This window comes from Grammomys surdaster, unplaced genomic scaffold (genome assembly GCF_004785775.1).
Source record: "Grammomys surdaster isolate TR1022 unplaced genomic scaffold, NIH_TR_1.0 167, whole genome shotgun sequence".
NCBI lineage: Eukaryota > Metazoa > Chordata > Mammalia > Rodentia > Muridae > Grammomys > Grammomys surdaster.
Genome location: NW_021604615.1, coordinates 5,402,574 through 5,415,374, shown reverse-complemented (window position 1 = coordinate 5,415,374; position 12,801 = coordinate 5,402,574). Strand labels below are relative to the sequence as shown.

General features: G+C 46.6%; 1 pseudogene; it reads left to right on the top strand.

The window, feature by feature from the left end:
* LOC114620254 overlaps positions 1-12,801 on the top strand; it is a 47,452-nt pseudogene that overhangs the window by 20,351 nt on the left and 14,300 nt on the right.

Below are 12,801 nucleotides of genomic sequence, written 5' to 3'. Positions count from 1 at the left end.
TCCCTCCCTCTCCCTCTTTCCCTCCCTCTCCCTCCCCCCCCCACTCCGTGTGTCTTTGTGTGCATGTGTGACCAAAAGTCAATGGTGAGTATGTATTTTAACATCTCTCCACTTTATTTTTTTGTGATAGTCTTTCACTGAATCTGAGAACTCAACAACTTGGCTAGGATAGCTTTAGGAATTCCCCTGTTTCCCTTTCCAGGGGCTGGAATTACAGACAACTGGCTATTCTATGTCTTACCAACCGGACCATCTCCTTAGCCTTAAGGTTGTGTATTTATACGTCACAGAGAAAGGTCCCTGTGAGTGATGCTATGTATGAGTGATAGCTCCTGAGTGATGGCCTCACCTAATTGAGCTTAAAAGGTTAGAACGGTGTCAGCAGTAGGAACAACCACGTTACCAACAACTCTGTGAACACCCTAGGGAATTCTGTCCCACCCACATCTTCAGCTGCGGACTCTGAGCCTGGAATCTCTTGTTCAGGGGACCCCCAGAAGGATTTCTCACCATTTTCATGTGGGACTTCTGCTCTCTTCATTCATCATGTGCATCTGTCCATCTGTGTACCTGTCTGTCCATCATCCATCCACCCCTGCACCCATCCATCTTCCATGCATCCATCCTTTCATTATCTGTCCATCCATTGGTGTCTGTCCTTCCATCTGCTCATCCATCTGTCCATCCATTCATCCATGTTATTCTTTGTGCTCAGACTTAGAAGTAAATAATCCATACCCTGGGGGATTGGAGGAACTGGCTCTGCTACTTAGCTACAAATGAAGATATATCACAGGGCATGGATGATCGGAAGGTGCTGTCCACCTTGGAGGCTTGTTGGAGTCCTGAGAGACTAGCTATACAGCAGGTAAAGCCCATGCCAGTTACGAAAAAGCCAGGTCTTTTGTTTAAACAATATCTCTGTGTACTTAGGGTGGGCGAGCAGGAGCACATGAGGGTAGGTGAACAGGAGCACCTCAGAGTGAGTAAGTAGGAGCACAGAGACCTGGAGATGAACATGCAATAGGTGACATACTCCAGGCTAGGATTTAAAAGAAGCAATACTCAATTATTTCATTTGTTCTTCTGCTATCAGAATATTGAAAATCATAATAGTCTGTGCAGATGAGAGTTCTGCAAAAAATGTCTCACCCATGTAGGGGTCTCCAAATCAACCAAACCTTTTGATATCAGATAAACATATCCTTTGGTCCCATGGTAGCTTCTCAGATCTTGTTTCTAAACAGAAAGAAAGAGCCCAGTCAAGGCGCACAGCTAATGGTCTTGGAAATTTTTATCATACTACAGAGTTTAGTACAATGCTAATATTGGAATAATACCCTGTTTTCAAAGCAGTATCAAACCCAAAGCATGGTAGGGCATAGGGAAAGTACTAAATCCACATGAAATATCTGTGTCAACATGGAACCCTCATAGATATGATATGTCTGTGCCCCACACAAATCCCAATGTGACAGTTTCTGGAATCTTCTTGGTAAAATATGAGTGTGAGCTAATTAGCATGCCAGCTCTTTGCTATACCTATCACATGTATGACAGTTACATGTATGTTTTGCTCCAATGCCACAGAAGTACCTTCCCTGGGGTTGAAAATCTCAGGGACTCTGTCCCTTCTTACTTACTGAGGTGAGTTTTCCCCCACAGGCAGATGGATATGACTGTCCTGGAAAAATTGGAGAGGATCAAAATCCCTCTGAGGCTTTGCTGTGTGGAGGTCTGTGATTTGCTTTGCAGAAGAGCTGCACAGGTAAGCGTCCTGTGTGCCTCTGTGGGAGATGTGCCCAGCCAGCCAGGCCTGCTGCTCCTAAGATTGCATCTGCCAATCACTACTCTGCTTCTGTAGGGGGTGGGGGAGTGTGTGTGATGTGAAAATGGTTACTGCTGGCTGGGTCCACGGTGATCTCTCCATGCCTGTCTCCTCCGACCCCAGAAATTCTTTACTTGTGAGGTTCCCTCAATTCTTCTTCCCTTCCCCACTCAGGCCTTCCAGCAAGGTTTTGGTTTTCTGGAGAATGTGAGTGGACTTGTCCTGGCAACTCCGGGGTGTAGGTGCTGGAATTTGTTTGTGTGGACTCTTCCGTCCCTACTGAAGGTTCTTTGTGTTGGACAGCGTTGGCTGCAACAGCTCACGCTTAGCAAGGCCCACCTTCAAACAGCTTTGGTGGCTGAGCTGCTCTTGAGTGCGGTGACAGCACTAACCTTTCAGGCCTTGGTGATGCCCTGGGGTGGTGTGTGCAGCACAGAACAGGTGACCAAAACACGCAAGTCTCCTTCTCTCTTCCTTTTCCTGTGCCACAGACAGGATGTGGAAAAGCAGCTGCTGAACCTGGAGATGGAAGAGAAAGGAAAGTGAAGCACTCCATTGTTCTGGAAGTTAGTTTTACATCGTGGTGAGGCAGGGACGTGAACAGCAGCAGCCCTGAGAAGGGAGCTGGATTTGAATCAACAACCAGAGGGCCCTGTGTGCTGCCTCCCCTTTCTTTGGCACCTTGCTGAATTCACCCCCAGTTTCAAGGCACATGAATTCAAGGCACAGCTCGTGGTCTACATTGGCTTTGGTTTGTGCTGCATTTGCAGAGGCTTCTCTGTGATGACAGAGAGGGGGTTTCCCCTAATGAGATGCTGGCCATCAGCTTGAATTCTGTGCCTCTTGGTTTTGCAAGGCCAAGCATCACTTGAGCCTGTCACAAATAGACCAGGCAAGCCCCACTTCTGCTCAGGACTCAGCCTGGGAGTAACACAGGCTCCTTGGATGGAGCAAAGAGACAAAGCCAGCTATCTCTGCCCTTAGATTTGGAAGGGACGGGGAATCTGAAGTCCTTTCTGGGCTGGCATTGCCGTGTGTGGTCTCAGTTCTTTCTCCTCTAGGCTCAGGTGTGAAGAGGAGATATGATCCCTGTGCTCTTCGAGTGTCCCTGGGCTTAGAGAGGGCACAGCAGGAACAGATAGGAACACAATGAACCCAGTTGTCCTAGGATGGCACAATGCTTGCCAGGCTGGGGCAAGATGGCATTGATGCCCTGCCTGTCGCCCTAGGGGAGGCCCGGTCTTTATCTGAGTCTCTCCCTTCCGCCTGCTCTACTTTGGGAAGGCTGGGACTGGTGACCCACATGCTTTGAATGGATTTTTCTATTTTTGCTACTGCCTCTGCTGTCACCAACGCATTCTGGCATTTTCTACTCTTTTTACATTGCTTACAGCCTGGATGGAGACAAAAACATTACACTCTGGGCCAAGACAGTTAGAAATCAGGGCACTGGAGCCTCTGAAGGGAGCAGACAACAACCTGCCTAAGTGGTTTGGAGCCTCTGCCAGCCCGTGGAGTCTGTCATCTGTCACCAGAGGGGCTCATTGGCTGTAAGATGGCATTTTGGAGATTTATTGAAATTACAGTCATTTTCAAAAACAACAACAACAGCAACAGCAACAAAAAAAAAATCAACCTGCCTCTTATCCCAAAACACCAGCTACGTAGGACAGACCCACCCACAATCACATAGGAGGTCTTTGCCGCCATTTATTTATTTTGTATCAAATGCATATTATTATAGAAAACAACAAGCAGCTTCAACATAAGCATATTGTGCGATGCCCCAATGCAGTGGATTAGCATAGGTGATTACTACCCGCACACACTGTTAGTGTTCTGAGAACACCACCTAAAATCTACTCTACAGGTTTCAAGCTCAGAGCCCTATGGTGTGGCCTGTCCATTGTTTATTTATTTGTACTGGGAATTGAACCCAGGGCCTTGTAAATGCAAGGCAAGCACTCTCCCACCAAGCCTCACCCCGGTCCTCTTGTTTGCTTTTTATTTTGAGGGTGGGTATGTGGAGTGGACCCATGTCAGGATACCTAGAGACCCACAAGCACAGAGTCATCTTAGTGTCTCCTGGGCTTTGCTGTGGTGCAGAAGCTATCAAAACACTGAGGGATGAAAGAGATAAAAAACAAATCAGACCTAACTTAGATTTTGTTTTCTCTCTCTCTCTCCTTTCAGTATCTTTCAGTGTCTGGTCAAAAGTACGTGCCAACAATATGCTTGCCGAGGGAGTAGATAAATGCACGCATCTTTGTGTGTCAGCATCTCCCTTTATCCTCCCTTCCCTTTCTTTCTCCTTTGTCTTATTTCAAGGCATCAGAACTCAGGTCAAACATTTGTAGAAGGTTTTCTTCTGTCGTTTATTCTTTACTTCTCTTAGAACCGGTTGTAAAGCCCTAATACGCTCATAAATCTTAGAGTCTTCGTCACACTGAATGTGCTTGTTGTTTAATGTCTGTGTTTACAGTTCAGGTGAAAGAGGAAGGGCTTGAGGGATGAGGAGGTCACCGCAGCCCCCTTGGCAGGCTCAGTCCTGGGGTTTAATGAGGGAGCGAGGAGGCGCCAAAGGGCTCAAGGAATTAATCCAGACAAAGCCTGGGTTTCCACTCAGCAGCCTTGTGGACTGCGGGTGCTACACAAAGCATCCCAGGACCAGAGTATGAACAGAGGACTCTAAGAGCGGAACAACTCCGGAAGCAAAGGCCGGAGCGATGCAACCTCAGGGGTGACTCCTGTGTGGGCCAGTCAACCTCTTTCTGTGCTTGCCTCTCACTGGCCTCAGGCGGTTGTGTGGCTTCTGAGCCCTCCCTTCCATCCCTTCATCCATCCATCTCCTCCTCCAGTGTGGACATCTGATTGTGCAGTGTGTGTATCAGGTGTTAGGACTTAGATGAACATAATTCAGCTCATACATATGCCACCGAAAGTGCCTTGCCACCTCACAGCCTGCCCTTGTGATGGGTCTTTGCCACTTATTCTTTGTGAGGAGCTGCTGAGGCCCCTGGGCTGAGCTCACTGCATAATCAGGGAGAACCCACAAACAGCATTCAAATTAAATATTTATCCTGATCTTTCATGGCCCTACTTACATGAGGGGCAGTTATTGTGATGCTAATTAGTTTTACCAGCATATAGTTCCTGGCAATAAAAGGTCTGTGCATAATTAGTTTGTATGAAAGAAACAACCCTGGTAAATATTAAATATTTAATAATGAATATTTAATAACTCAAAATAACTACCTATCACACTTGGCCAGAAAAAATCTACAATCCCGGACTCTGAGAAAACCAACTCCTTAAAAAACAATTCACAAAACAAACATCTGCCCACTGCATTACTTTATCCAGGGAAAGCAGACCTCTGGCCCTTTGGGGTTCAGCGGGCATGGATACCTGGGTGGCCTGTCCCACTCCCAGCCTAGTGACATGTGCCACAAATGAGGAAGGATGCTGCAGCTCCCGGCGGACAGCAGGTGTAGGCGTCCTTGCAGTACAAAGCTCCTTGATCTCGTTTTCACTATAGGTTCCTTGGGGTGGGAAATGTATCCTGCTAGGAGCCTACTATGTTGCAATTTTGAGTAAATCTTGCGCCGATCTGTTACAGAACCAGGCTTCTCTACCATCATTATCAGAGCATTGGTGAGTTATGTTGCTGCTGTGACTGAATATCTGGTAACAAACAACTTAAAGGGGCTGATGAATTTGTCTTGGCTCTGGGTTCTAGGCAACAAAGTCCACAGTGGTGAAGGCAGGACTGTGGTAGCTCTGTGCCAGCATGAACAGGAAGCAGTTCTTTACTCCTACTTCAACAGACCCGAAAGCAGAAAAAGACGGAGGGCAGCAGCTCCACAAATGGAACGCTTTTAAAGTTTCATCCATTCTGAGACCCTGACATGCAGGATGGTGCCGCCACAGTTCAGCTTCTCTTTTTGGTTAGTTTCCCCATAAAATCCATCACAAGGGAGCTGGAGAGACGGCTCAGTGGTTAAGAGCACTGTCTCTTCTTCCAGAGGTCCTGAGTTCAATTCTCAGCAACCACATGAGGCTCACAACCATCTGAAATGGGATGTGATGCCCTCTTCTGGTGTGCATGAAGACAGTGATGGTATGCTTATATACATAAAATAAATCTTTTTTTAAAAAATGCATCACAGATGAGTCAAGTAGCCTAGGTGTTTCTTCGTACAATAGAGTTGACAATCTAGAAGTTGTCATCACTATCATTATCACTACTACACTTAAACCCAAGCCTATGAGCAGAGTCTGACAGATGGGGCAAAGAGAGACTCAAGAGCAACGAAGGCTGTACAGCTGTGGAGAAAGGAGAGTATAGTTGGAGACCTGGGGAGGCTTCATAAGCAGGAAGGGTTCCTGAGCACCACTGGCTGAGAGCACATTGAGAGAAGGGCCAACATCTCTGAACTGGTAGGGACAAGAGGTTCCTGCTGTGGTAAAGTGTGGGTGCAGGGAGCACTGCTGGGTTCCTTCAGCCAGTCACGTGTTCCATGAAGGAAATGAAACCCCAGGAAGCTCACAGTGGCCAGTACCCCATGCATGTTTGCATGGAAAGAGTGGGTGTCCTAGGAGGGAGAAGAAAGAGAAGAAGTCTCATGAGAGGGGTTGAGCAAAGAAGTCTCCATTTCAGAAGGTTGGAGCAGTGTTGTTGACAGGAGGCGAGCTGTACTCCAGGGAGGTGTGCAGAAATGAGCTTCAACTGTTTCATAACACCTAAAGCAAATGCCTGTTGAGTAAGCCAGAGATGGGGAGATGGGGCAGCTCCAGATGCATGACCACAGCCATGGGGGCATCCAATGGGGTGGCCAGACCTGCATGCGGGAATCCTTGCTCATTTTTCTGCGTTCTGTTCTCTGGAGCCTTTCCCCACACTACCTCCCACCACTAGGAATCACATCACCAGAACCTGAGTTCAGCCTCTGGGTGGAAACTAAGAGGCGAAATGGCTTTGTTTTTTCAGGGATGTTAAGCGTAAAGCCTGGGACCTGACGTGGTCTATGAGCAGGCGGAGTCTTTTCAGGACAGTTAAAGCCATAACCCCTGTGTCTCAGACTACTGTCACACTTGGAAATCCAGATGATGTCAGTGTTACCAGTAGAGCTAAGATGCAACCTAGCTAGAGCTAGGTTGGGCCCCAATCCTGTCTTCATCCTTGTAAGAAGAAAGCTGCATGAAGATCAACCCTGGGAGAAACCACGTGGCAGGAACAGGGTAAAGCCATGAGGCTAGATGCCAAGGGGATTTATGGTTTCTAGGAAGCCAGAAGAGGCTCAGAGAATTATCCTGCTCTTTGGTGGTAGTGTTTCCTGTTGACCTGTGTCTTCACACTCTGGTCCCCAGCACTGTGACAGAGTCAGTTTCTGCTGCTTGTAGCCACTTAACCTGATAATACTTGGTTACAGATCCCCAAGAGAACAGAGTGATACAAATCTTGTGCTCTAAGTCTCCAATCTCAAAAATAAATGAACAAAGACTATCTTATCTGAAACTGTTATGAATATCGGAGCTAGACCCCCCAGTAAGTGTCCAGGACTCGATTCACTTTTTATACCTCAGTTGCAATGAGATGGTCCTCACCAGTTTCGTCCTCACTCACTGGATTTTTTCTCCTCTTTAGGCATGAAGCCCGGCCTTGCTCACTCTCCTCCCTCAGAACACAACAGCAGCTTGTACATATTCCATTCTTGTTTTGAGTGATCTCTGCTCTACTTCCGGCATAGATTTGAGGCAGATTCTCATCAAAGCATGGATGCAGGTTTTATGCATGCCAAGGACTCTGACAGTTGGAAGACATGCCAGTAAAGCATGTGATGATATACGGTTATGCGGCTGTGTGTACCGGAAGGGCAGTAAATTTTTGTGACTTCTAGATGAAGATGTATCTTTCTAATACCGGCTGGCAGGTTATTCTGTTTATTTATTTCATCAATTTTGTTCTTTTGTTTTCCTGGCACTTTCTCGGACTGACAGACCGAACACAGTCTGATATGAACTGTGAATCTTCCACTCTCCCGCGTGGGACTGACAGAATAACGGATGGAAGGGGTCGGGTAGCAGCTGGGGCCTCTCCGTTGTCTCTATCTTTGGGCACCGCTCTGGTTGATTGGCTGCAGGTCACGCATCAGTTTGCCCTCAGAAGGCAGGGGGCATGCTCAGATGTGTGGGGGTCTGTCTCCAGCACTCCCTCTGTAAAGCAAGCTGACAACTGAAAGTCTGTCAAGGCAGCAAAGGCATGTCGCTTTGTAACCCTTTCCCACTGGATCCTTCAAGGCCAAGTTCTTGGCAGTGGTTGGTGGTCATCTTGCTGTCCTATGCAGAGTCCTACTGGCGTGAACTTTTCCTCAGGACTTAAACATTCCCTCCTGAAGGGAGAGGAAGGTTCCAAATCCCATGAAGTGCACAGGGTCGTATAAGACTCGTGAAGGCCCTGGATGAGATTGTTTAAGTACTATATACCACTGGGGAGATTCGTCAGTGGTGGGACTGCCTGCAAGCTGTGCACGAATCTCAAGCAGAGTAGCTTTCTTGAGTTGTCTGCATTGGGGTGGAACTTCTGATAATATAAGCTACTTGACTCACACACGCTCCTGTAAGTGACTCCAATAAACTTATTGACCCATCAGGATGGAATCTTTGGTCTGATGTTTCTCCTCTCTAGAGTAAACAGACATCTCAGGAAAAGCATCCCCATCTTCCCTTGTGGAAAACACTGCTGTAACCACCGTGTTTCCACCAACAGGATCCCCAGGGATATTGTTCATGTTTTCAGATTAAGGAAGGATAACAGAAAGGAATTCTGGGAGCAGAGCACTTGCCTGCCACAAAGGGAGAAAGCCGTGGGTAAGAAGCTGGGGAACTCGGCCTTGCCACCATCTTCCTTGAAACTCCAGTGCCATTGAGTGAATTGGCTGAGGCAGCTAATGCGCAGGCTGAAGAGCAAGAGAAGAAAGATGAGGCAGAGGTCCAAGTAAATTAGCTTGTGCAGCCACAAAGCCTGCAGGAGCAGAAGTGAGGGACGCTGAAGATGGGGACACTGGAACAAGCTGGACTGTCTGCAGCTGTCAGTAACAAGTCTCAGTGGACCTGGAATGTCCTCAAGCTGGGATCACCTGGGAAACTGACTGCCTTTCTTACAACCAAAACAGTCCTGCGAGTCCTCTGCCCTCCACCTTTGGCATTCTGGACTGGTGCTGTTCTCACTTGTGGCCAAGTGTAACTCATGACCAATAAATCCTTTTGCTCTTAGCTGAAGAATCAAAAAAGAAGAAGATGAAGGAGAAGAAGAAGTAGAAAAAGAAGAAGAAAAAGAGGAGGAGGAGGAGGAAGAGGAGGAGGAGAAGGAGGAGGAGGAGGAAGAGGAGGAGGAAGAGGAGGAAGAGAAGGAGGAAGAGGAGGAGGAGGAGGAAGAGGAGGAAGAGGAAACAGAAGCAGCAGCAGCAGAAGCACTGGATATCAAAGAGGTGAAGATACCCAGCACTAAGAGATGGTGTGTGGGAAAGGAGCATAGAGATTTGGGCTTAATTGGTCCCTGGATTTTCTTCCAAATCAGCTGACGCTATTAGCTGTTGGCTGTCAGTTAATTCCATCAAACAGAGCTGAGATCCTGGGTTAAGAAAGGCAAGAAGAGAGCATCCTGGCCCAAGGCTGGAACGCTTGAGGGTAGCCTTCATTTCAGCGCCACAGATCTGTGTCCACACTCAGAGTAAAGGTGGGGGCCATCATGCTCCTGCAGGACCAGTCATGTCCTCTCTAATCTGTGTGAAATATTAACCTAATAATCTGGCTGGGAAGAGGAGTCCAAGGCCAAATAAGCAAAAAAATTAAAGCTGTGATCAGGGACAAGGTCATGGGAGAATTAGGCCTTCTAAGTGTCTCACAGTATAGGGCATATTTTACAGTTGATGACTCCGTTCAATTCCATACGTCATTTAGGACATTGAAATTGTTGCTTCTTCTGTGAGCACACCTATATGTCACCCGGACAGAGGGTTGCTGCAGAATGACTGAGATGACTGGATTAACTCTCTTATTTCCTTTCCCCGTGCACACCTAAGTAGCCCGTTGCAATCTGGTAAAGAGCAGGCACTAGGCAGGTGGAGGTGTGAAGTCACTGTTCACACTCTCATCTGCTGGGAACGTCTATAGAGTTCTTTCTCACAGTTGTTCCCATGAATACATGGGAAGATTTGAGTGAGCTAGGTTGTGCCAGTCACAATGAAACTAGGGTCTAATGCCCCCAAGGAGAGTGTTGAGTTTGGGGGTGAGTGAGTGAACAGCTTGCTGAAGTATCGTGAGTGACCCATGGCGGGACAATCTGCAGCGAAAAGTGAGTTGAAGAGCCAGCAGCCTCTTACGATGATGAAGAATCACGGGTGTAGAGATGTAAAGTAGATTCTAGAAGCGATTGAGTGGCTCTTCTCCGTTTCCTTGCTGCCTCTACATCACCTGCTGATTGCACACTTCCTTATTTATCTTCCTCGGAGTGGACAGAGAGGCCTAGACACCAGGAAGCATAGCAGCCGTACAGATAAATTAACTAGCCACCCATTGCCAGCTCAGGAGAAACTCATATTTCATGGTTCTAATGTAATCAGAGGCTACAAAATTTAATCAAGGGTTTCAGTATTTCATGCCTGTGAGAGAATTACTTTGAAATATTATTTTCCCCCCTCTCGTTTCTTTTTTTTTTTTTAAGACCAGAACTGATGCTGAATTTTTAACCAGTATCATTGAAATTTTCAGATCCCAGATGGATCTCATATTGGAAGCCTAAATATTTTTCTTCAAAGTGGAGATAAAGAACCAAGCTATAGATGGGTAGGCTTCTCTGCTTCTGTAGACAGTGAGGGGTGATGGGGTGCAGGGGTGAGAGGAGATACTGAAATGTATAGTGCCCATTGGAGGAGAAAAAACCTCCTAATTGTTGTTCTTTAAAAGGAACACCTCAAATTGTTTTTTTTTTTTGAATGGTATATATAAAATTGAGATTGTAGCATAGGCAAGAGATCACTAGAGGATAAGGCATCCAATCCCTGAAATCCTGTTAACTTTGTAGTAGATCCTTTTATGAAATCTCTTCTCTTTCCTACAGATGCATGTCTCTGTGAGACAAGATGCAGAAAGGGGATTTGTAATCAGAATTTGGGAAAGTACTACATAGGATGCATTATGTGTCTTTTGGAAAACTAAAGGTGGGTGCCTCTTGCGATAAAAGATACCAACAATTGAATCAGAACGTCAAAGGAATGCCTCTGCTCCCTGACTTGTCTAAGGCCCTGGAGAATTTAGAGCAGCCAGGTGAGACCCAGTACATCCTGCCAGGCTGGAAGACCTCCTGGGGACAAAACACACTGAAGGAAGAAATGGAAAGAGGGTGTACAGAAGATGTCAATTGGTGTTTGGTGTTCCGTGAGTCCACAAGCAGTCCCTTGTCACCAGGGATTTGTCCTGTAGAAAGCTTAGCTTATTCCCTGTCTTTGGAGCTTCGTACCTCTGCAATACAGTCTCTGAGCAGGCTTTAGTTCAACATGACAGATCTTCCTATGGCAAAGGAGGGTAGGGTCTCAGGATGCCTCTCCAAGTGACTAAGACAGGTATCTGAGTAAGCGGAGTGGCTTGCCCTGAGCAGACGGTATTGCCAGCTTGTCTAAATCAAAACAAAACAAACTGTAGGTGACTCAGTGATGGTAAAAGTTCCAAAGACCCAGAGAGACATCAGAAGATAGGTAAGGACTTGGGATATAGAATCCAGGCTCACAGATGCTCTCCAGGGGACAGACCAATACACTCACTCTGTCTCACCCACTCTCGTACACACACATAGGTGCACAAGCACACGACTGCACAACTACACACTTAGCTACAGATAAACACCAACAGGCACTCACATCCGCATTCATACATAAATATGCACAACTTCACTCCAGATAAACGCACACAGCCATCACAGGCTGTCAAACCCGCACTCCAGGTGGCCATGCACTGGTAAGAAAGAAAGCTTTTTGGAGTAGCTAAAAAAAGGTCTGGCATGGGGCTGCTGTCAGTGCAACGCAGAAAGCTGGGGAGCCTCACACCATCACGTTGTCACGAGGCTTCTGAAACAATCTTGAGGGACGCCGTTGTTCCTGTGTGTTGAGGAAAATAGTAAACCACAAAGACCAAGTATTTTCTCACCCTCAGAAGGAACAATTACAATTTATTTACTATAATGTGCTTGCCTTCTCATCCCCTCTCCATATCTGTGTTGATTCGTGAGTGGTGACCTTTCTTTTCCTTAATAACAGCTTTCTTCCAGAATGTTCTCACCTGTGAGCAGATGGTGTCTTTTTTTGTCCCTACTTCAACATGTGGTGTGGATGGATTTCTCAATATAAATTAGTCAGTCTCATTAAAAAAATAATAATAATGGTGATACCAAGATATAGTAGCCAGTATCTGCTGTAAAGCAAGACACAGTGCAGCTCAAAAGTTCCCCCTAACTTTCGGTTTGCTTGTTTGTTGGGGATTGGGCATTAGCTCCAGCCTTCTGCTGATTCACTACAGGCTTCATGTATCATCCATGAACCTAAGAGGCTAGCTCCTCTTCTTAGGAGAGAGCTGTGTGTACTATCTGGGGGATTTTCATAGCCGGGATAGACGACCACCCAATTGCCTTTGACTTCTGTGTATACATGACTGTCAGTCTATCGGATATGTGTGTAGTAAGAAAATGTTTTGATCATTCCCAAATGGGATGATTTCCAAGGTGCTTTCCTGCCATTAATGCTTTATAATCTCTTCCCCCCATCAAGGAATTGTGAAGACATGTGAGTTACATCTCCCCAGCTTGCCCAAATCTCCCTTGACCAGCCCTAAGAATTCAGTTGCCTTAGTTTACCCAGAGGGTTGTGGGTAGACGAGACATGGGAAAGGTGGCTATTGATCCCAGGCTCAGAAGTTGAATC